This window comes from Canis lupus, chromosome 16, assembly GCF_048164855.1.
Source record: "Canis lupus baileyi chromosome 16, mCanLup2.hap1, whole genome shotgun sequence".
Lineage (NCBI taxonomy): Eukaryota > Metazoa > Chordata > Mammalia > Carnivora > Canidae > Canis > Canis lupus.
Genome location: NC_132853.1, coordinates 48135875 through 48158210, shown reverse-complemented (window position 1 = coordinate 48158210; position 22336 = coordinate 48135875).

Here is a 22336-nt window from a genome sequence, read left to right as displayed (position 1 = left end):
AATAAATAAATAAAATCTTTGATTAAAAAAATCTTTAAAAAAAGTATAGTATAGTGTAGAAGTATAGAAGTATAATTGACATGCAATGTTATATTAGTTTCAGATGTACAACATAGTAGTTCGACACTTCTACACATAGCTCAGTGCTCACCACCACAAGTACGGTCACCATCTGTCACCATACAACATTATTACATTATTGGCTCTATTCCCCATGCTGTAGTTTTCATCTCTCTGACATAATTACTTTATAACTGAAAATTTATACTTCTTTCTTTTTAGGAATGGAGGGGCAAAAGGAGAGGGAGAGAGAATCTTAAGCTGGGCATGGAGCCTGACTCAGGGCTCGATCTCAGGACCCTGAGATCATGACCTGAACCGAAATCAAGAGTCAGGCACTTAACTGATTGCACCACCCAGGCACCCCTGTAAGTTTATACTTCTTATTTGCCTTCACCAGTGTCACCATCTCCCCACGCCCCTTTGTCCTCTGGCCACCACCACTCTGTTCTCTGTATTTATGACTCTGTTTCTGGGTGGTTTTGTTTTGTTGTTTGCAAAAAAATGTTTTTCCTCATACCCATCAGTGAAGAAACTTAGAAGCTGGGGTCAATACAAATGATCTTTACTGTTTTGCCTTAGGACTCCATCAGCTATCTTTCTCCCATCTTGATCTTGTCCAGGAGGCTTTAATTACCTTGATAACCCATAGAATATCATGCTGGTCCATTATATTGATGAGATGTACATAGTATTCACCCCAGATATCTCAGTAAGTCACACGCCTCTAAGAGGGTGGGAGAGAAACCCCATGACTTTCAAAGCCTGCCATATTGTGAAGTTTTTAGGATCCAACAGTTTGGGGCATACTAGAACATCTCTTCCAAGGTAAGGGACAAGTTGTTGTGTTATGCATTGCCCACCATGAAGCAAAAGGTGCACGCCTGGTGAGCGGGACTTCCGAATTTTGGAGATGGCATGTACCACAAGTGGGCATGCTACTCTGGGTGACCTACAAAGCTGCTGTGATGGGGCCTGGAAGGGCTCCGTGATAGTCCAGGCCACCATTCAGGCTGCCCTGCCTTGGGGCGTTTTGACCTAGCACGCCTAATGCAACCAGAAGTATCTCTGGCCAACACAGATACTCTAAGGAGTGCTGACAAGGCCCAACAAAAGAATGATAAGTTGGAGAAGGTCACGCCCTCATCTACTAATAAATTGTTCTCCATTTGAACAGTAGGTCCTGTTTTGTTACTGGACCCGAGTACAGTGTGAACACTTCACCACAGGACACAAAGTGACATGCATAGCAGCTTTCCTGCATCCTCTTACAAAATGCAGTTGGTATATCTGGATCCAGGCCTGAGAGGGTCCAGAAGTCAGAAGTAAACTATATAAGCCGATGACAAAGAGCTCCTACTGCTCTTCCATCTCTCCCTCTACCCATACCTGGAGACTCAAGGCAATTTCCTTATGACCAGTTAACAGAAGAGGAAGAAGAACCAGTAGGCCTGGCTTCTGGCTGAGTCAGTACAGCATGCTGACTTCAGCAGGAAGCAGATGACTACTGTGCTGCATCCCACCCAAGCATGGCCCCGAACAACAGTGGTGAGGGAAAATCTCAGTGGGCAGAATTTCAGATCAAACATGTGGTTGTCCTCTTTGTGTGGAATCGAATACGGCCTGTGGTATGAATCCACGCTGATTCACTGGCAGTGGCTAACGGGTTGGCTGGCTGGTCAGGGGCTTGGAAAGAACAAGACTGGAAAATTGGTGACAAGGAGATTCTGGAGGGAAGAGAGACGTGTTCGACCCTTTGGAATGGGCCTAGAGTGTGAAGACATTCATGTGCCACATGTATGCCCAACAATGCCCATATATAAGCCCATAAATGAGGTAGACAGGATGACTCATACTGTGGATATCGTTTGGGCTCTTTCTCCGAGCATCCCAATGCTTCCTCAATAGCCCACAGCCAAAGTGGCCATGGCAGCTGGACTGGAGTCCATGCACGGACTCAACAACTAGTCTTCCCCTTACCTGGGCTGATCTCTCTACTGCCACTGCCAAAGGCCCTTTCTGCAAACAGAGGTCAAAACTTACTTTCCAACAAGGCATCATTTCCAGGGTGGAGGGACCAGCCAGCCACTTGGGAACATGTTAATTATATGGGACTCATGGACAGGGCTGTGCTTTGTCCTCACAGGAACAGATGCATATTTCAGGTTCAGGTGATCTTCCCTGCTTGTAGTGCTTCTGCCAGTACCATCATTTGGGGATCTACAGAATAGCTTATCCATCACTGTCTATTCCACACAATGGCATCTCCAGCCAAAGGACCCTTGTAAAGCAAAAGAAGCATAATGGGGGCTCACATTCACAGAATTCACTGGTCTTAACACATGTCCCACCACTCAGAAGCAATTGGCTTGAAGGAAGGTGGAATGGCCTGCTGAAGGCTTAGTTACAGGGCCAACTAGGAGACAACGCCTATGGGGTCAGAGTGTTGGCCTACAGGATGCATTTTATAGCTTTAAAAAGCTACCCGATGACTATAGTTAACACTGCTGTGTAGTATATTTGAAAGTTGTTTAAAAAGTAGATCCAGTTGGTTAAACATCTGCTTTTGGCTCAGGTCATGATCTCTGGGTCCTGGGATCGAGCCCCAAATCTTTCAAATGAATATATTTTTTTATAATTTTATTTATTTATTTGAGAGAGAGAGAAAGAAATACGAGTGGGAGTAGAGAGAGGCAGAGGGAGAGAGAAGTAGACTCCCTGCTGAGCCAGGAGCTCCATGCAGGGCTCAATCCCAGGACCTCAGGATCATGACCTGAGTCAAAGGCAGATGCTTAACTGACTGAGCCACCCAAGTACCCCTTAAATGAATAAAATCTTCAAAAAAATTAATTAAAAAAAGATCCAAAGAGTTCTCATCACTAGAAAAAAACTTTTGCCTTTTTTTTGGTATCTATGAGATGATGGATGTTAATACACTTACTGAGGTAGTGAGTTTGCAATGTATAAGTCAAGTCATTATTGTGTACACCTTAAATGTATACAGTTCAACATTAGCTCTAAGATACTTAAGCATAAATCTTTTTTTAATTTTTTTTATTTTTTAATTTTTTTTTTCTTAAGCATAAATCTAACAAAATGCATTCATCACCTCTATGGAGAAAAAAATCTCCAACCATTATTGAAGGACATAAGACCTATATTTAGAACTGGAGAAATATAATCTGTTCAGAGACAAGAAGACTAAAAATTGTAAAGATGCCATTTTCCCCCCAAAAAATTTATAATCTACAATGCAACTTCAACAAAAATTCAAATAGGTTTTTTTAAAAGATTTTATTTATTTATTCTTGAGAGAGAGAAGGAGAGACAGAGCCAGAGACACAGGCAGAGGGAGAAGCAGGCTCCATGCACCAGGAGCCAGACGTGGGATTCGATCCCAGGTCTCCAGGATCGCACCCTGGGCCAAAGGCAGGCGCCAAACCGCTGCGCCACCCAGGAATCCCCAAATAGGTTTTTTTTTAAAGACTTTATTTATTTATTTGAGAGAGAGAGCACTCAAGCAGGAGGAGCAGCAGAGGCAGAGGGAGAAGCAGGCTCCCTGCTTAGCAAGGAGCCCGCTGCAGGGCTCCATCCCAGCACTCCGGGATCATGACCTGAGCCGAAGGCAGATGCCTAACCAACCGAGCCATCCAGGCACCCCCGAAAATAGGTTTTCTTATTAAATTTGATCAAAAACTAAAGGTAAGAAATATCCAGAGAACAATGTAGCAGTATTTGCCCTTCTACATACTGTCATACTATTATGATTAAGACAGCATGGTATGTGTGCTGGGAGAAACAGAGATTAAGGGAACAGAACAGAGAGGCCAGAAACTACCCATGTCATATGAAAACAATATATGGCAGTGGGGACATTACAATCAGTGTGTGTAGGGGGAAGGTAGCTGGACTATTCAAAAGTGATGCTAGCAGAATTAGTTACCCACATGGAGAAAATAGTTAGATCCTTACTTCATAGTAAACACAAAAATAAATTCTAGATGGATTGGAGACCTAAATGTGGAAGCAAAACTTGAAAACTTTTAGAAAAAAAAAATAGGGAGGATTATTTTTATAGCATGGAATAGAAGATTTCTCAAATAAGACACAAATAGGAGAAACTATAAATTTTTTTAAAAAGCCCTCTGTACCAAAAGAAAGAAAATAAGAAAGGAAAATAAAAGACTGTATTCACAGAGGAAAAAAAGCCACAGACTTTAAGATTCATTTTCAGAAGATATAAAGAACTCCTATAAACTCAAGAAGAAATGACAAACAACCCAAGTGGAAAATGGGCAAAGGATTCTAACAGGAAACCCAGAGAATGGCCAAAAGCATGTGGGAAGAGTCCCCAAACTCATTAACAGGGAAATGCAGATTGAAACAACCCTGAGAGACCACTTTACATCCTTCAGGTTGGCAAGAATTTAAAAGACTGGCGATGTCAAGCATTGGCAAAAGATGTACAGAAATGGGAACTCACATGCAGTGCTGGCAAGAGTATAAATTGGTGCGACCACTTTGAAGAACATAGCTAGTAAAATCCATGGTGAACAAATCCTTCAATCCAGCAATCTACTTGTGGCTATACACCATTAGCAAGCTCTCACAAACTTGCCCAAGGAGGCATAAACAAGAATGCACATTGCCACTCTGTCTGTAAGAGCAAAAAGCTGCAAACAACTTAAATATCCATCACTAGGAGACTGATAAATAAATTGCAGCAGAATTGTACAATGCAATACCATGCAGGAGCTTCGGGAAAAAATAAAAAAAGAACTAGAGCTATATGTATCACTAGGGAAAAAAATTCAAAAACATAAACTTGAAAGCATGGTAAAGCATAATATATACATGTAATTTAAAGAGTTAAGGATCCCTGGGTGACGCAGCGGTTTGGCGCCTGCCTTTGGCCCAGGACGCGATCCTGGAGACCCGGGATCGAATCCCACGTCGGGCTCCCGGTGCATGGAACCTGCTTCTCCCTCTGCCTGTGTCTCTGCCTCTCTCTCTCTCTGTGACTATCATAAAAAAAAAAAAAAAGAGTCTCTTATGCTTTAAAAAAAAAACCATTAAAAATAAATTTAAAAAAATAAATAAAATAAAAATAAAGAGTTAATAAATAACCCAAACAACAACTCTAGATATTATTTGTGGATGCCATATATGTTGTAAAATTATGAAGACATCCTAAATATTCAGGAGAGTAGTTACCTCTAGAGAAGGGAACAAGATTGGTGAGAATTACATAGCAGGAGTAATGGTGGTGAACTCTATCTGTTATGCCTCATTTCTTTAAAAGTGAGCAAAAACTCAGAAGCAAATATAGCAAAATATCAAAAGTTGCTCAAATAAGGGGCGCCTATGTGCTCAGTCAGTTGAGTGGCTGACTCTTGATTTCAGCACAGGTCGTGATCTCAGGGTCCTGAGATCGAGTCCCATGTCAGGATCTGTGTTAGACATGTCCTTCTCCCTCTGCTCCTCCCCCTGTTCTCTCTTGAATAAATAAATGAAATATTTAAAAAAAACATATGTCAGGGTGCCTGGGTGGCTTAGATGGTTGGGCGGCTGCCTTCAGCTCAGGTCATGATCTCTGGGTCCTGGGATCGAGCCCCATGTCCACTCGTGGCTCAGCGGGAAGTCTGCTTCTCCCTCTCCCCCTGCTCATGCGCTCTCTCTCTGTATTTCTCTGTCTCAAATGAATAAAAAAAAAATCTTTAAAAAATAATATGTCCACATAAAAACCCATACACACACAAAAAAATAATAAAAAATAAAAAAACCCGTACACAAATGTTCATAGCAGCATTATTCATGATAGTCAAAAAAGCAGAGATAGCCCAAGTTTCCATCAACCAATGACTGGATAAACAAAATATGGGCAGCCCGGGTGACTCAGCGGTTTAGCGCCGCCTTCAGCCCAGGGCCTGATCCTGGAGACCCTGGATGGAGTCCCACGTCAGGCTCCCTGCATGGAGCCTGCTTCTCCCTCTGCCTGTGTCTCTGCCTCTCTCTCTCCCTCTCTATGTGTCTGTCATAAATAAATAAATAAAATCTTTTAAAAAAATGATATATCCACGTAATATTATTTGGCAATAAAAATGAATCAAGTGCTCCTAACTGCTACAGCGTGGGTGAACCTAGAGAGCATTATGTAGGTGAAAGAAACCAGACACAAAAGTTCATGTATTACATGATCCCATTTATATAAAATATACAGAATAGATAAATCCATAGACACAGAAGGCAGATGAGTGGCTGCCTATGGCTGGGGAGGAGGGGGAAATGGGGAGAGCCTGCTGGTGGGTATGCTGTTTCTTTTTGGAGTGGCGCAATGTTCTGATATCAGGGGTGCTGATTGCAAAACTCTGAATATACTACAAGTACTGAATCATACACTTTTAAAGGGTCAGTTTTATGGTACATGAATTATACTTAATTAAACACACACACACATGCGTGCACACACACGCACACACACTCTGAAGAGCCTACTTTGGAGGTTGTGGCCTGCTCTGTCCCTCCCCCAGGCTCTCCCTGGAGGAGGTTCAGGACAGCATATGGGAGTATGACTTGGAGGTTGCTCCAATGCTTGTCCTCCCACGATGACCATGAGGAAATGAAGCTGGAGGCCTGTGTCAGAAATCCAGTTTTACAGGCAGCAGTATGGCATCAAGAGTGTTTAGCACTTTATCCCGTAGCCAAGCAAAACATACGCTTGATTGCAGAGAACAAATGAGCTCTGCAGTGAATGTGAAGCTTTTAAAGGCTCCTTCGTGTTTCAGACCTGCATAATTGCCTCGAATTTACTTGTAAGGCGGCCATAGTCGTGTCCCAATAACCAGTCTTTTGCTGTGCAATCATTTCTGCTCCTTTTGCAGACAGATATGAATACAGTTGTATTTCAAATAACTAAAATATTTGTAAATAAAAATAGATGTATTTTATCCATTCATTCATTTATTCATGTTCCTAACAAACAGACACATCTAACAAATGAGCCCCTACTACTTGCAGGCCCTGTTCTAGGCAGTGGGAGGACAAGAAGTACAAAATAGAATAAAGCCCCTACTCTATTGGAGGTTACGTTCCAGTCAGGGAGACCAAAAATGAGCATATAGCATGTAAGGCAGTTGGTGGTAAAAGCTATGTTGACAAAGGGAGCCGGTTGAGTGGATCGGTATCTGGACAGCAGTAGGACATTCATGCCAGGTGGGGGGAGGGAGGGGGGGCACCCAGTAACAAGCTCTGCATACACCAAACACACATACATATCCACAGGTGGGAACAAGCTCAGGGGGTGTTGAGCCATAGCAAAGAGGCTAGTGTGGCCAAAGCAGAATGAAAGAGGAAGATGGAGCTGGGGAAGACGCTAGGTGCCAGCCAAGGTGCCAACATCCAGATTGGGATAAATACAAATTGTGTTGGGAGGTCCATATAGGGTTCCAGGTGGGGAAACCATAGGTTCTGCTTTGTATTAAGAGGCCTGCTGTGGGGGCGCCTGGGTGGCTGACTCAGTTGGATGTCTGCCTTCAGCTCAGATCATGAACTCACGGTCCTAGGATGGAGCCCGACATGGGGCTCCCTGCTCAGTGAGGAGTCTGCTTCTCCCACCCCCTCTGTGTTTTCTCTCTCTCTGTCTCCCTTCTCTCTGTCTCAAATAAATAAATAAAATCTTTTAAAAATGAGGCCCCTGTCCAGGGACTGGGGTACAGTGGAACACAGGAATGGAGAATGGAGACACAGCCTTCCATGTATAAGTAGACACGAAGATCAGATGGGTCACTCTCAGTGTAGTTCCATCCAAAGAACATCGAACTTTCAATTCTTTCTTACAGGTTGGATATGTTATAATGGGTATGCATTAATTTGGAACTTAGGATAAAGATGTTTTAAAAGATCGAGCCCCATGTTAGGCTCTGTGCTGGACATGAAGCCTATTTAAGATTCTCTCTCTCCCTCTCCCTTTGGCCCTTCTACCTTCCTCTCCCCACCCCCAACTCTAACATTCTCTTAAAAAAAAAAAAAAAAAAAGGATAACCATTCGTTTGGAATCCTTGTCCACTGCTAGAGGGAATATAAAATGGTGCAGTCACTATGCAAACAGTATGGTGGTTCCTCAGAAACTGAAGCAGAGACTCACCATATGATCCAGCAATCCCAGTGCTAGGTATACACCCCAAAGAACTGAAAGCAGGGATTCAAACAGATACTTGTACACCAATGTCTACAGCAGCATTGTTTACACTGGCCCAAAGGTGGAAACCCATATCTGTCAAAAGATGAGTGGATTAGGGGGGGCCTGGCTGGCTCAGTCAATGGAGCATGTGACTCTTGATCTTAGAGTTGTAGGTTCAAGCCCCACGTTAGGCGTAGAGATTAGTTAAAAATAAAATCCTAAAAAAAGAGAGAGATGAGTGGATTTAAAAAAATATGAATGGGGAATCCCTGGGTGGCTCAGCGGTTTGGGGCCTGCCTTTGGCCCAGGACGCGATCCTGGAGTCCCGGGATTGAGTCCCACATCGGGCTCCCGGCATGGAGCCTGCTTCTCTCTCTGCCTGTGTCTCTGCCCCTCTCTCTCTCTCTGTGTATCATGAATGAATGAATGAATGAATGAATGAATGAATATAAATAAATCTTAAAACCAAAGATGAATGGATAAACAAAATGTGGTGTATCTATACAGTGGAATATTACTCAGCCTTAAAAAGCAATGAAATTCTGACACATGCTGCAACGTGGATGAAACCAGAAAGCACTATGCTAAGTGGAATGAGCCAGATACAACAGGACAAATATTACAATTCCACTTGTATGAGGTACCTAGGATAGGCAAATTCACAGAGACAAAAAATATAATTGAGATCACCATGAGCTAGGGCAGCAGAATGAGGAGTTAGTGTTTAATGGATAGAGATTTTCTATTTAGGATGATAAAAAAAAAGTTCTGGAAATAGTGGTGATTCATAATACTGTGAAAGCACTTAATACAAATGAATTATATACTTAAAATAGTTTAGATGGTAGATTTTACATTGTGTATATTAACTACAATAAAAAAATTCTGGGGGCATCTGGCTGGCTCAGTTGGTGGAACACATGACTCTTGATCTCTGGGTCATGAGTTTGAGACCCATGTTGAGTGTAGCGATTAAAAATTTTTTTTTAGTGCTCGCTTCAGCAGCACATATACTAAAATTGGAACAATACAGAGAAGAAAAAATCTTTTTTTAATTTTTTTCTAAAAATAAAAAGAAGGAGTAGAAGGAGAAAAAGAAAGAGGAGGAGAGGAAGAAGAAAAGCACTTAGGAGCACTAGGAGACAAGTTCTCTTTCCCAAAATTTATCAGAGAAGGGTGACATTTAAAGATGGCAGGGAGAAATCCATATGAATGCCATCTAGAAGGCAGACACTAGGGATAAAAATGCTTTTAGGAGATAATGAAATCATATATCTAAAACTTTATTTATTTTTTTAATTTTTATTTATTTATGATAGTCACACACAGAGAGAGAGAGAGAGAGAGAGAGAGAGGCAGAGACACAGGCAGAGGGAGAAGCAGGCTCCATGCACCGGGAGCCCGACGTGGGACTCAATCCCGGGTCTCCAGGATCGCGCCCTGGGCCAAAGGCAGGCGCCAAACCGCTGCGCCACCCAGGGATCCCTAAAACTTTATTTTTTAAAAAATGCCTGTGGTATGTCTAGACAGCACTGTCCAGTAGTAACACAATGTGAGACATGTGTAACTCACATTACCAATAGTCACATTAAAAAAAAAACTCAAAAATCCAAAAACTGGGGCACTAGGGTAGTCAGAGTGTCCAACTTTTGATTTTGGCTCAGGTCATGATCTCGGGGTCCTGGGATCGAGCCCTGCAGCTACAGGCTCAACATACAGCAAAGAGTCTGCTTAGGGCTCTCCCTCTGCCTCTGCCTCTCCCCCCACTCGCTCACTCGCACATGTGTGTACGCTCTCTCTCTCTCTCTCAATGAATAAATAAATCTTTAAAAAAAACAGGACTCATTTTTACAAAAATTTTTTAACCCAATATATCCAAAATATCATCTCATTTTGTAAAAACTATTAAAAATCATTAGTAAGTAGGACGCCTGCGTGGCTCAGTCAGTTAAGCATCTGCCTTCAGCTCATCATGATCTCACAGGCCTGGGATGGAGCCCTGCGTAGGGCTTCCTGCTCAGCGGGGAGTCTGCTTCTCCCTCTGCTTCTGCCCCTCTGCCCTACTTATGCTCTCTCTCTCTCTCTCTCTCTCTCGTGATCTCTCAAATAAATAAATAAAATCTTTTTAAAAAATCCTTCATAAGTTATTCTATATTCATTATTATTTCATGCTAAGTCATCAGAAGCTGTTGCATATTTTCCACTGGTAGCACATCTCAGCTCGGACTAGCCACATTTCAAGGCTCAGTGGCCACACATGGCTCATGGTTTTTGTGCTGGTCTGCTCTGGGCTAGAATGAGGGTGAGGCCCTGAACCAGCACTCAGACTGTTGGCTGCCTGGCCCAGCAACATCACTTACAGCCATGGGACCTATGGAAAGTGCCTCGGTAGTTATGAATCTTGGTCCTACTCCTGGGAAAGATAACATAGGGATGATAGTTCACCTGCTTATACAATAAAGGTTACTGGTAGACTCCAGCATGATAACATAAACTAGAAAGGTTCATTCAGTTATGATGTCTGATTGAGTCTACTCAATACTAAAATGCAATGTGTTAAAATTGTAGTGCTAGGTGAGGTGCCTGGGTGGCACAGTCAGTTAGGTGTCCAAGTCTTGATTTCAGCTCAAGTAGGGAGCTCAGGGTCATGAGCTCAAGCCTCTCGTTGGGCTCCATGCTCAGTGGAGAGTCTGAGATTCTCTCTCTCTCTCTCTCTCTCTGTCCCTCCTCCTGTGCACTCAATCTCTCTCTCTCGAAAATAAATAAGTAAATCTTTACAATTGCAGTGCTAGATAATAACAATCATAGACGGCTCAGTGGTTGAGAGTCTGTCTTCAGTACAAGTCATGATCCTGGAGTCCCAGGATCAAGTCCTACATCAGGCTCCCTGCAGGGACCCTGCTTCTCCCTCTGCCTGTGTCTCTGCCTCTCTCTGTGTCTCTCATGAATCAACAAATATTTTTAAAAAAATACTTCTGACCATGTTAACTCTAGGGGAGGTGTGTGGGGAGGGTGGACGGAGAAGGTCATGGGTATTAAGCATCAGTAAATGATTCCATAGAAGTCTTCTCCAGGAAAAAAAAAAAAAAAAAAAAAGCCTCAAAACCACCTGTCACTGACTTATGTGTATATAGAGCCCAAGGGACACATGGTCATAATTGCTATGCAAGTAGATTTTCTCGCAGGCTATAAGATGATATTTCTCAAAGGAAGGAGCTCAGAGTTTCCTTGTTTATGAATTTATCTTTATTTTATTGAAAAGCTTCGGCAGTTTCCTGACGGTGCACACTGAGCCGGCCTGGAAGCCTCAGGCCCCAGCCGGGTTGACCACGAGCCAGGCCCAGAGTAAGCTTCGTCCCACGCTTCCTGTCGAGTCCGGCAGCCTGAGTTTCCTGGTGACCCTTCCCTGCACCCAGCCGATTCAAAGGCCTGGCAAGACCCAGTGCCAGCCAAGAAAATCTGAGGCAGCCAGGTTTGTTATTTCAAATTTCTAACCCTGCAGACCCCTGTATTTGGCTAATAAATATGAAAGTTAAAACAAGGATGCCTGTGACAGCCACGATTAGAATTCAGCGGGGGTGGGGTGCCTGGGGGGCTCAGTCGGTTGAGCTTTGGACTCTTGGTCTTGGCTCAGGTCATGATCTCAAGATTGTGAGATCAAGCCCTACATCAGGGTCCTTTCTCAGCACGGAGTTTGCTTAAGATTCTCTCCCTTGGGCAGCCCCGGTGGCTCAGCGGTTTAGTGCTGCCTTCAGCCCAGGGCGTGATCCTGGAGACGCGGGATCGAGTCCCATGTCAGGTTCCCTGCATGGAGCCTGCTTCTCCCTCTGCCTGTGTCTCTGCCTCTCTCTCTCTCTCTCTCTCTCTCTCTCTCTCTCTCTGTCTCATGAATAAATAAAAAAAATTAAAAAAAAAAAAAAAGATTTTCTCCCTCTGCCTCTGACCTCCCCCTGCTCTGTCTCTCTTTCACCCTAAAACAAACAAACAAACAAACAAACAAATCTTTTAAAAAAGGAAAAAGAATTCAAGTGGGCAGAAATCCCTATGTGACCAGCCTTCAAAATGTCAGCCCATTTCAAAGTCAGCTAATTTAACCAATACAGTAAGATCATAAAAATGATGAACAGGGGATGCCTTGGTGGCTCAGCGGTTGAGCATCTGCCTTTGGCTCAGAGTGTGATCCTGGGTCTGGGGATCGAGTCCCATATCAGGCTCTCTGCATGGAGCCTGCTCCTCCCTCTGCCTGTGTCTCTGCCTCTGTGTATGTGTGTGTGTGTGTGTGTGTGTGTGTCTCATGAATAAATAAATAAAATATTTTTTTTAAATGATGAACAGTAGGAGTATAAAATGGCACAGTCATTCTAGAAAACAATTTGGCAGTTTCTTTTACACTTAGCCATACACTTACTACAAGACCTAGCAATCTCACTCCTCGGTATTGATCCCAGAAAAATGAAAAACTTGCAGTTATACAAAATCCTGTACAACAATATTTACTGCTTTATTTATGATAGTCATATATTAGTCATTAGTCTCCAGAAAAACAGAACCAATAGGATATATATAGATATGTATTGATTATAAAGAATTGACTCACATGATTATGGAGGCTGACAAGTCCCCAAATCTATAGTCCATAGGCTGGAGACTAAAGAGAACCAAAATTGTAATTCCAGTCTGAGTCCAAAATCCTGAAATCCAGAAAAAGGCAATGTTTCAGTTTCAATCTAAAGGAAGGAAAAGGGATCCCTGGGTGGCGCAGCAGCTTGGCGCCTGCCTTTGGCCCAGGGCGCGATCCCGGAGACCCGGGATCGAATCCCACATCAGGCTCCCGGTGCATGGAGCCTGGTTCTCCCTCCGCCTGTGTCTCTGCCTCTCTCTCTCTCTCTGTGACTATCATAAATAAATAAAAATTAAACAAAAAAATAACGGAAGGAAAAGACTAACATCCCACCTCAAGGCAATCAAGAGAAACGTGCCCTGTACAGGAATCGTCTCCTGATAAACCTGGGTGACTACCCTGCCTGCGGGGACCATTTCACATGATAGTCAAGGCCAAGAAAAGTTAAGTAACTTTAAAGTCAGTTATAGTAAAATCGGGACTTAACCACAGACCTCTTGTGTGTCATCCAGAGGCTCCCCTACCCAACCAGCTGCACCTGATTCCTACCTGAAAAGGGCACATCCCAAATGGCAGTGGGGCCCCAGCCCAGCCATAGTGAGCGCCAGCCACCCTGAGCCACAGTAGCTTGGACAAAGGTGCCCAGCTCCCGGTAGGACACATGCTGGGCCTGCAGCTTTGTCCGCACCAGCTCCAAGGGGCTGATCACAGTCATGGTGCCCAAGCGGGCTAGGGCACCAGCCACCATGGGTGAGTAGAGGTCAGAAGTCAGGGCTCAACCACAAAGGAAGGTCCTGTGTTGGTCATATGCGGTGAAGTAGATAGCAGTGGCCGGCACAGTCATCACCAGGGTGTCTGGGAGGCCACTCCACAGGGTCCTGGTGCCCTCGTGCCTCACGATCTTCACAAAATCGTCCATGGTGCCAGTGAAGTGGGTAGGGTCCTGAAACCAAGTGGCACAGCGGGCACCCTTTGGACACAAGTACAGGGGTTCCAGAACACCACTGCAGTACAGGAGGCACTTCCCTGTGGATGGGAGGATGGAGGGCAGTTTGGTGTAGGAGAGGCTCCAGAGTCTGGAGGGAGGCATCAGGCCACTGGCCACCGAGGGGCCCTGAGACTGCAGGCCCACTTTCACCATCCAGGGGTGTCATGAAGAGGCATGCAGATTTCACAGGGTACACATGTATCAAATCATCAGGGCTGTAGGCCTTAATATTTACAACCTTTTTTTTTCTTTTTTTAAGATTTTATTTATTTATTTGAGAGACAGAGAACACAAAGAGGGGGAAGGGCAGAGGGAGAGAGAAAAGCAGACTTCCTGCTGAGCAGGGAGCCCAACACAGGGCTGGAACCCAGGTCCCCGAGATCACAACCTGAGCTGCAGGCAGACACTTAACCGACCGAGTCACCCAGGTGCCCCTACAATTTTTATTTGTTTTTGTTTTAAAGATCTTATTTATTTATTCATGAGAGACACAGAGAGACAGAGACACAGGCCCAGGGAGAAGCAAGCTCCGTCTGGGCAGCCTGATGTGGGACTCGATCTCAGGGCCCCAGGATCACGACCCCAGCCAAAGACAGATGCTCAACCACTGAGCCACTCCAGTGCCCCCACAATTTTTTTTTAAGATTTTATTTATTTATTCATGACAGACACAGAGAGAGAGAGGCAGAGACACAGGCAGAGGGACAAGCAGGCTCCATGCAGGGAGCCCAATGGGGGACTCGATCCTGGTACTCCAGGATCACACCCTGGGCTGAAGGCGGTGCCAAACCACTGGACCATCAGGGCTGCACCCCCACAATTTTTATATGTTAATCATACTTCTATAGAGCTGGGGGTGGAAAAAAAGAAAAAATATTAGACCCTACCTCTAAAGCTGGTTTTGCTCCTTTTTGCTTGGTTGGTATAGGTACACATTTTTAAAATAGCTCTGTTTTTCTTTCAAGATACTACTAATAATATATGTTGATTGCAAAAGAAAAACTGTTACATGCTATTTGACTTTTGGAATGACTGAATTATAGTGTCGGACAATAGATCAGTGGTTGCCAGGGGTTAGGGTTGGGAGAGGGTGTGGCCATGAATGGGTAACACAAAGGAGTTTCTCAGTAGTGATGGAGCAGTTCTGTGTCGGATTGTGGTGATAATCACTTGAATCTGCACGCATCATAAAATTTCATAGAACTATACACCAAAAAAACAACCAAAAAAAAAAGTGTTAAAAAAATTTAAAAAAACAACGGTATCTGTTGGCTAAGTAACATGTTCCAAACCAAAGTCTTGGAATTTTATGTACGTTGCACAAGATATTGACAGCAACCTTGTGAATAAAAACTATTGCTCTCAGGATCCCTGGGTGGCTCAGCAGTTAAGCGTCTGCCTTTGGCCCAGGGCGTGATCCTAGGGTCCCGGGATCAAGTCCCACATCGGGCTCCCTGCATGGAGCCTGCTTCTCCCTCTGCCTGTGTCTCTGCCTCTCTCTGTGTGTGTGTTTATTCTCATGAATAAATAAATAAAATCTTTAAAAAAAATAAATAAAAACTATTGCCCTCATTTGAAAAAGGAGCCAACAGACACTCGGACAGACACTCAGAGAGTATAATCAACTAGACACAATCAGGTACCGGGTAAGTGGCAAAACCAGGACTTAACCACATCTGACTCCAAGGCTTGTGCCCCATCCCTGCCTCACGAAACCTCTTGAAACCTAAATAAACTCCAAAGCACTGAGCCTCGGTCACTCACAGCATAGGCCATCCTGGCCATGATGTCATCTTACGCCACAGCTGGGTGTCTTGCACTTGTCCCTCTCACACTCTCTGGACCTCTTTACAGCTGCACGAGGTCCTGAATAAACACAGAAAAGGAGAAGTTGCTGGAGAAAGGCTGTAAAAATTAGCAGAGAGATGAAGCCATTCATAGGCAACTACAGGAAAAATCCAGACAGGCAGATGGCTCAGCCTGGGGTCAGGGGTCTCAGAGTAAAGGAAGCTATAAACCTTGCTTGAATTTGGTCAGTGACTGGCTTTTCAGGGATGTGTGTCTCCTGCAGGATGCCTCCCCCTGACTCTCTCCAGGCTGAGCTAGGGGACCCCCCCCTTCGATGCACCCACATCAACAGGATTTATCTTATCAGGGGCTTTCCATTCAGTTCTAGAATCCCCAGTGTCTATGCTGTTGATCTTGGAGCCCTGCACAGAACCTGGCCTGGGTAGGGGCTCCATAAATGTAGAGTGAATGAATGAACTGCAAGAATCTAACACAGGATCGTGGACTCAAACGTCTTGCGAGGCCGGGCAGACCATACACATGGATGGGGTCGGGGATGGAAATGTAGGGAATAGCAAGGAAGAGAGTGAATGGGAGCATGTGTACCACATCTGAAAGGAGCAGCCACTACCCAGTCCTGGTCATTTGCTGCCAGGTGGGAACGTGGACCATCTATTGCCACATCTGATTTTTCAAAAGAGGCCAAAATCCAGGCTTTTATGATGAGCTCCTGAATTTTTCATGTTGTGAACTAATTTTAAACTTTTTTAATTGAGTGAGAGCCAAACAAAACACATACGCTGGTTGACCACTGCCCAGAGGACATGTTTGGAACGTCCACTCTAAAACTTCAGGATGTTTCAGAGTTTCTGATGCAGTGATTTTGTTGATGAGTGCTAGGCAAAGAGCTCAAGAGCAGGCAAAGGAAAGCCAGCGTCACTAACATACAGAAGACATTCCCTTTGACGGCCTCTTCTATAAGCAAACTACCAGGAGAGACCCAAAGACCAGGCAGGAACTCCTTAGGGGGGGTTGAGGGGGCAGATGACCACATGACTGCTAGCTGGTTTGGTTATAGGATTCTTGTATAACTTGAACCCCCATGAAAAATGCATCTTTTTTGAATTATCAGACTATTTTCATCCCAGCGCTAGAGGCACAATGACCAGACAATCTCCTCTAATGGACAAAAGATGGTCTTGCCAGATCTATGTAAAGAGGGGCCCTCATTGCCACTTGCACAAGACAGAGGGAATTTAAGACAAGACTGGACAGGGTCCTGGGGGAGAGGCCATGGGTGGTGAATTAGCCCTGGCCCGAGGACCTAATATGGATGTGAAGTCTCCCCTCCTCCCATCCTTCACTGGAACGCCAAGGGCCTCTTGTCATCCTCTTCACTGGCCAGTCCTTACTCTCAAACTCAGGAAATCGGCACAATGCTCAGAGACTGGCCTAGCTTCTGACCTTCCTTGACCGTCTGCTGGTTGTGTGACTTCAGGCAAGTGACAGCTTTGGAAACCTGGTTTCTCCGCCTTTAGAATGTAACCGACACACATTGGCATCATGCACCCCTTCATACGATATAATGGTTTCCCTTTGGTATTCCTCCCCGAAATCTATATCCCCAGTCTAAACACGAGAAAACACCAGACAAGCTCAAATTGGGGAGCATTATACAAAATACCTGAATGTATTCTTCAAAGGTATCAAGACAAAGAAACACAAGGATAGACTCAGAAACTGTCACAGGTTGGAGGAGATTGGCCAACTGAATTGTAGCATGGTATCCTGGATTGGTTCCCGGGATGGAAAAAGGCCAGTGGTACCAACAACTGGTGAGAACCGAGTAAAATCTGTGTAATTTAGTTTTAAAAATCATGGGACTGGGCACTGGGGTGGCTCAGTCGGTTGAAAGTTCAACTCTTGATTTCGGTTCTGGTCTTGATCTCAAGGTCATGAGAATGAGTCCCGCGTTGGGCTCCACACTGGGTAGGGAGCCTGCCTGGGATTCTCTCTCCTCCCTCTGCCCCTCCTGTCTGCATGTGCTCTTCCTCTCTCTCTCAGATAAATGAATCTTTAAAATCATGACACTGATAGCTCTTCTTCATATCCTTTTCCCCTTCTTTTCCTTTCTAGAATAATTCAATCCTAAAAGTTAGGTGAGACAGAGCAAGATAGATGTCCACAGTGGGAGGGGGTGGGGAGCCATGGTGACACAGAGTGTGGGTGGCCCGACATAAGGATTCAGAGCCTGAGAAGGGTAGGAAGGCTGTCCATGCAGGAGACGGCCTGGGGTGGGGAGTCAGAGCCCACATGGGGAGGGGAAAGCATCTCTGCTAGAGAACAGAGTTATAAATATGCAAAGGGAGAAGGTTGGGACAAAGTCCGTGGCGTTGGACAGGAATCAGACACATTGGTGTGAACTCATACTGGTGTGAACTCTTTCAGTATATTGAGATACAAAAATAATTATAGAGATGAGTATTTAATAGATAGAGTTTTGGTTTTGCAAGATGAGTTCTGTGAATGGATGGTGGTGAGGGCTGTACAAGTGAGTGTTCTTCATGTCAGTGAAATGTACACCTGAAAATATTTAAGATGGTAAATGTTATGTTCTGGGCATCTTACCACAATTTTTTAAAATAATAAGTAGACGTAGATGTAACTGGTTGTGTCTGTATGTATGTCATCCTGTGGGTGTTCTGCTGTGGATGTGTATACACACACACCTACATTCCCTTGTTTTCTCCCCTGAGAGCGACGGGGAAGCCTCACCCTGGTAGCAATGAGCACACCCAGCACCAAGATCTTGACTTCTAAACACCATTTGCACTAAAATGAACCAGGATCCTTGGAGAAATGACTGATTTCGCAGGGCTGGGACAGGGAAAGTGTGAGATGAGCCTAGAACATCTTGTGCTAGAGAGCTCAAAGAATGACAGGCTTGGCACAGGACATAGCAATTAGCCACTGGGCTCCCACTGGCCAAACTCGGACTAATTATCAAAATAACTAATGAGAGTAACAGATTACAACCCACCGAATCCGTGAGTGCATGCAGACATTACATTTCTTGCCAAGATCAAGGGAAGGGAAGGTAGCACCGGGGAAAGAAGGACGCTCACTCTTATTTTCCTTTTTCCTATTTTTTTACAAAAATGCTGAGTGGAAAGGACATGACACATAGAGCAAACTAGAAGCCCAGAAAATTCCTAGAGAGACTGTCCAAGACATATGGACTTTTGAGATCTGTCCAGTGTCATTTCCTGTTGGTGGGGAGGGAAGATGCAGGGGGTGCCGTGAGGAATGGAGTGTGGGGGTGAGGGGAGCAGGAGAGAGGAAAGGAGGCTAGGCCACCGACTGCTGCTTCCAGGGAGCCCCCCCCATGCTGTGGGAGTGGGGGTGGCAAGGGGCCCCCAAGAGCAGCCTCTGCCCTGCAGAGTGGAGGTGCCCCACATCTGGTTCACATTGAAGGGTAAAAGCAAATGGGTTTCTGCACTGGAAGGAACCCAGAAGCCTCGGCCAAGCCATGCTGCTTGGACACCAGGGCACAGCATCACCTCTTCCACAGGTCACCGGGCCTGGCCAGCTCCCAAGGGCCTGCAGAGAGGACGTGGTTGGAAGGAGGCCATCTTCTCTGCTTAGAACCACATTATCCGGGCCCAGCTCTGCCTAATGGATAAAACAGCCATAGGTCCAGAGGGGCTGGTTCTGTGACGTGCAGATGACTCATGTCAGGCCTGGAATGAGGCTGGAGCTGCACATACACCAAATGTAACCACCTCCACCCACACGAGTTGTTTGTTCTTCTCACGATACCTCCCTCGCTAGGAAGGGACAACTGCTTGCTGGGGAATCTTCAGCAACTTTCTTAACTTCTCTGAGACCCAGCCTCCCCAACTGTAAAATGGGAACAGTGACTCCTTCCTCAGAGGGCCATCGTTAGCCAGTTAGAGTCACTGAAATGAAACGGAGAGTCAGCCTCAGAAAGTTCTCGATCAATGTCTGCCATTCCCATTGGTCATTTGGATATCATTCTTATCTCTTCTATTGGATAGTAAAAATCTAGGAGGAAAGGACTTTTTCTTGCAGGCTTTTACCCCAGCAATCAGTACTGTCCCTGGCAGTACCAGGCAAGGGACCAACAGATGAAAGTCCACTCTCCAGTTTGGCTATCTCGTGGCTTGTGTGACCCTAGGCAGCTTCCTAAACCTCTCTGAGACTCTATTTCCCTCTTTATAGAGGTGGAATCCTTGCCCTCACCATCAGGGCACTTGTAGGAACTGAGAGAGGTCATGCTTGTCAGGGGATGGTTTGTGGTATATACTATTTTCCTTCCCACACTCGCTTAAGAGTTTCAAAAAACAGTGTTGGGTCGAAGGGAAGCATCTTTAAAACCGTCCAGCTCTGGCCCTTTCTCTGCCCAGCATTAGATCTTTCCTCTTCGAATATCACCAGCAGCTGGGAGCGTGCGGATTCATCGTGGGGTGAGCTCTGACCCAGCGTCCCGGGTGGTACCCCCCAGCTTCCCATCCTGGCCGCCCTGTTGTCGCCCTCAGATTTAAGAAAACACACTGATTCTTCACCAGATGCAACCAGCTTGCTCTTCCCTGGCGCGCTCCTGGCTGCTCACTGGGAGCCGCACAGCGTCGGTGGCCGTCCTTGTCCATCGAGGAGCCCAGACCAGGAGCCGGGTCTGCAGAGCCAAAGAGCCTGGCCTCTGGGACACCACCTCCCTTGGTTCTTTGGAGGAGATGAAGCCAGAGAAGCTGGCCGCACCTTGGCAAAGCACTTGACCTCCTGTGCCTTCGTTTTCTCATCTGTAGAAATGGACACTACCCACCTCAGAGAGTGTGATGAGGCTTTCCCGAGAAGTTCAAGTACCTGAGGGGTGTACTTAGTGCAGTACCTGGCACGGAAGAACTGCTTAGCGAATGTTCACTATTGCAAATCCTACCTCTCATTTGGAATCTCTCCAGCCCTAAATAATTCCTCCTAAGCAGCTCAGAAGTTGGCAGGATTCAAACTCAACTCTGATCTACCCAGGCTACTGGGGGAGAGAGATAATCTCTCCCTTGGTTTCTCTCGCTTCCTTTCACAAGTGAGGGATCTGGTGGTCCTGCAACATCTAATCCACTCCTATAACCCAGCCACCCTGTCCATGGAACCATGATCCAATCGGATAATCAAGTCTTAATTCCTCTCATCTGGTCACCCAGATACCAACACACCTAATTAACTCTCACCTTCTCCCCAAATCAGTCACCCACTTGATTACCAGCCACCATCTAACTCCCATGCCTGCCCCCGCCCCCACTTGGGCACTGCTTAATGTAATCAGCAAGCAAAATGAAACCTTTTACTTTAAGCTTTTTTTCTGAAAGCTTGAACAAAAAAAAGAGTAGAAAAAGTAGCCTTCTCCACCTCTGTGAAATCCTAAGTAAAAAAAAATGTGATTTGTAATTATAATGTGTTATGTAGTATATAATACAATAACTGTATTATATATAACAAGATAATCATATAAATTATTTCTGTGTGTGTGTGTGTGTGTGTGTGTGTACATGCAACCAGGGCTATGAGAATGCTTATTATCACACTCAAGAGTGAAATGGAACTGGAACTGGAAGATATTATGCTAAGTGAAATAGGTCAATCAGAGAAAGCTAATTATCATACGATCTCACTCATGTGGAGTTTAAGAAACAAAACAGGATCATAGGGGAAGGGAAGGAAAAACAAAACAAGACAAAATCAGAGGGAGACAAACCATCAGGCACTCTTTCTTTTTTTTTTTTTTAATTCATTCTTGAGAGACAGAGACAGGAGCAGGATCCATGTAGGGAGCCAACGTGGGACTTGATCCTAGGTCTCCAGGATCATGTCCTGGGCCGAAGGCAGGCGCTGAACCACTGAGCCACCCAGGCTGCCCCCATCAGATACTCTTAATCGTAGGAAACAAGCAGTCGCTGGAGGGGAGGCAGGTGGGAGGATGGGGTAAGCTGGTGATGGGCGTTAAGGAGGCACGTAGTGTGAGGAGCACTGGGTGTTACACAAGACTGTTGAGTCACTGAGCTCTACCTCTGAAACCAATAATACATTATATGTTAATTGAGCTTAAAATTTTTAAAAAGAGTGAAATGGGACAAATTATACATCCTTTGCATGACAAGAAAGCTAGAAGAATAACTGTGGAAGGTCATGACTTTTCTGAAGTAGCTCTTGAAAAGTGCTTCAGGACCAGGAAGGGATGTATGTGATTGGAGGTGAGGACTGGAGACAGGCTCTTTGAGTAGCTATTCAGAGATTTGAAGGTTGAAGCACCTTGCACGGTCTTAAAAATATTGCAAAAACAATACAAAAACAAAACAAAACAAGCAAAAAAAAAAAAAAAAACCAAAAACCCTCTATATATCCATCTATCTATCTGAATTTTTTTTGCCCCTGCCTTAAACTCCCGCTTTTTAAACTGAGAGCTTACTTGTTGAGCTGTTTAGCTCATTCACCCTTAAAAAACATCCTTAGGAGTTGGATAGTAGGTTCATCCCTTTCTGCTGAGTTAGAAAGTGAGGCACAGAGCAGTTAAGTAACTTTCGGGAGGTCACAGAGCTATTAAGTACTGGAATCAGATTTCAAACTCAAATCCATTGGATTTCGGAGCCCACACTTTTAACCACTAAACTCTACTGCCTCCCTGTGG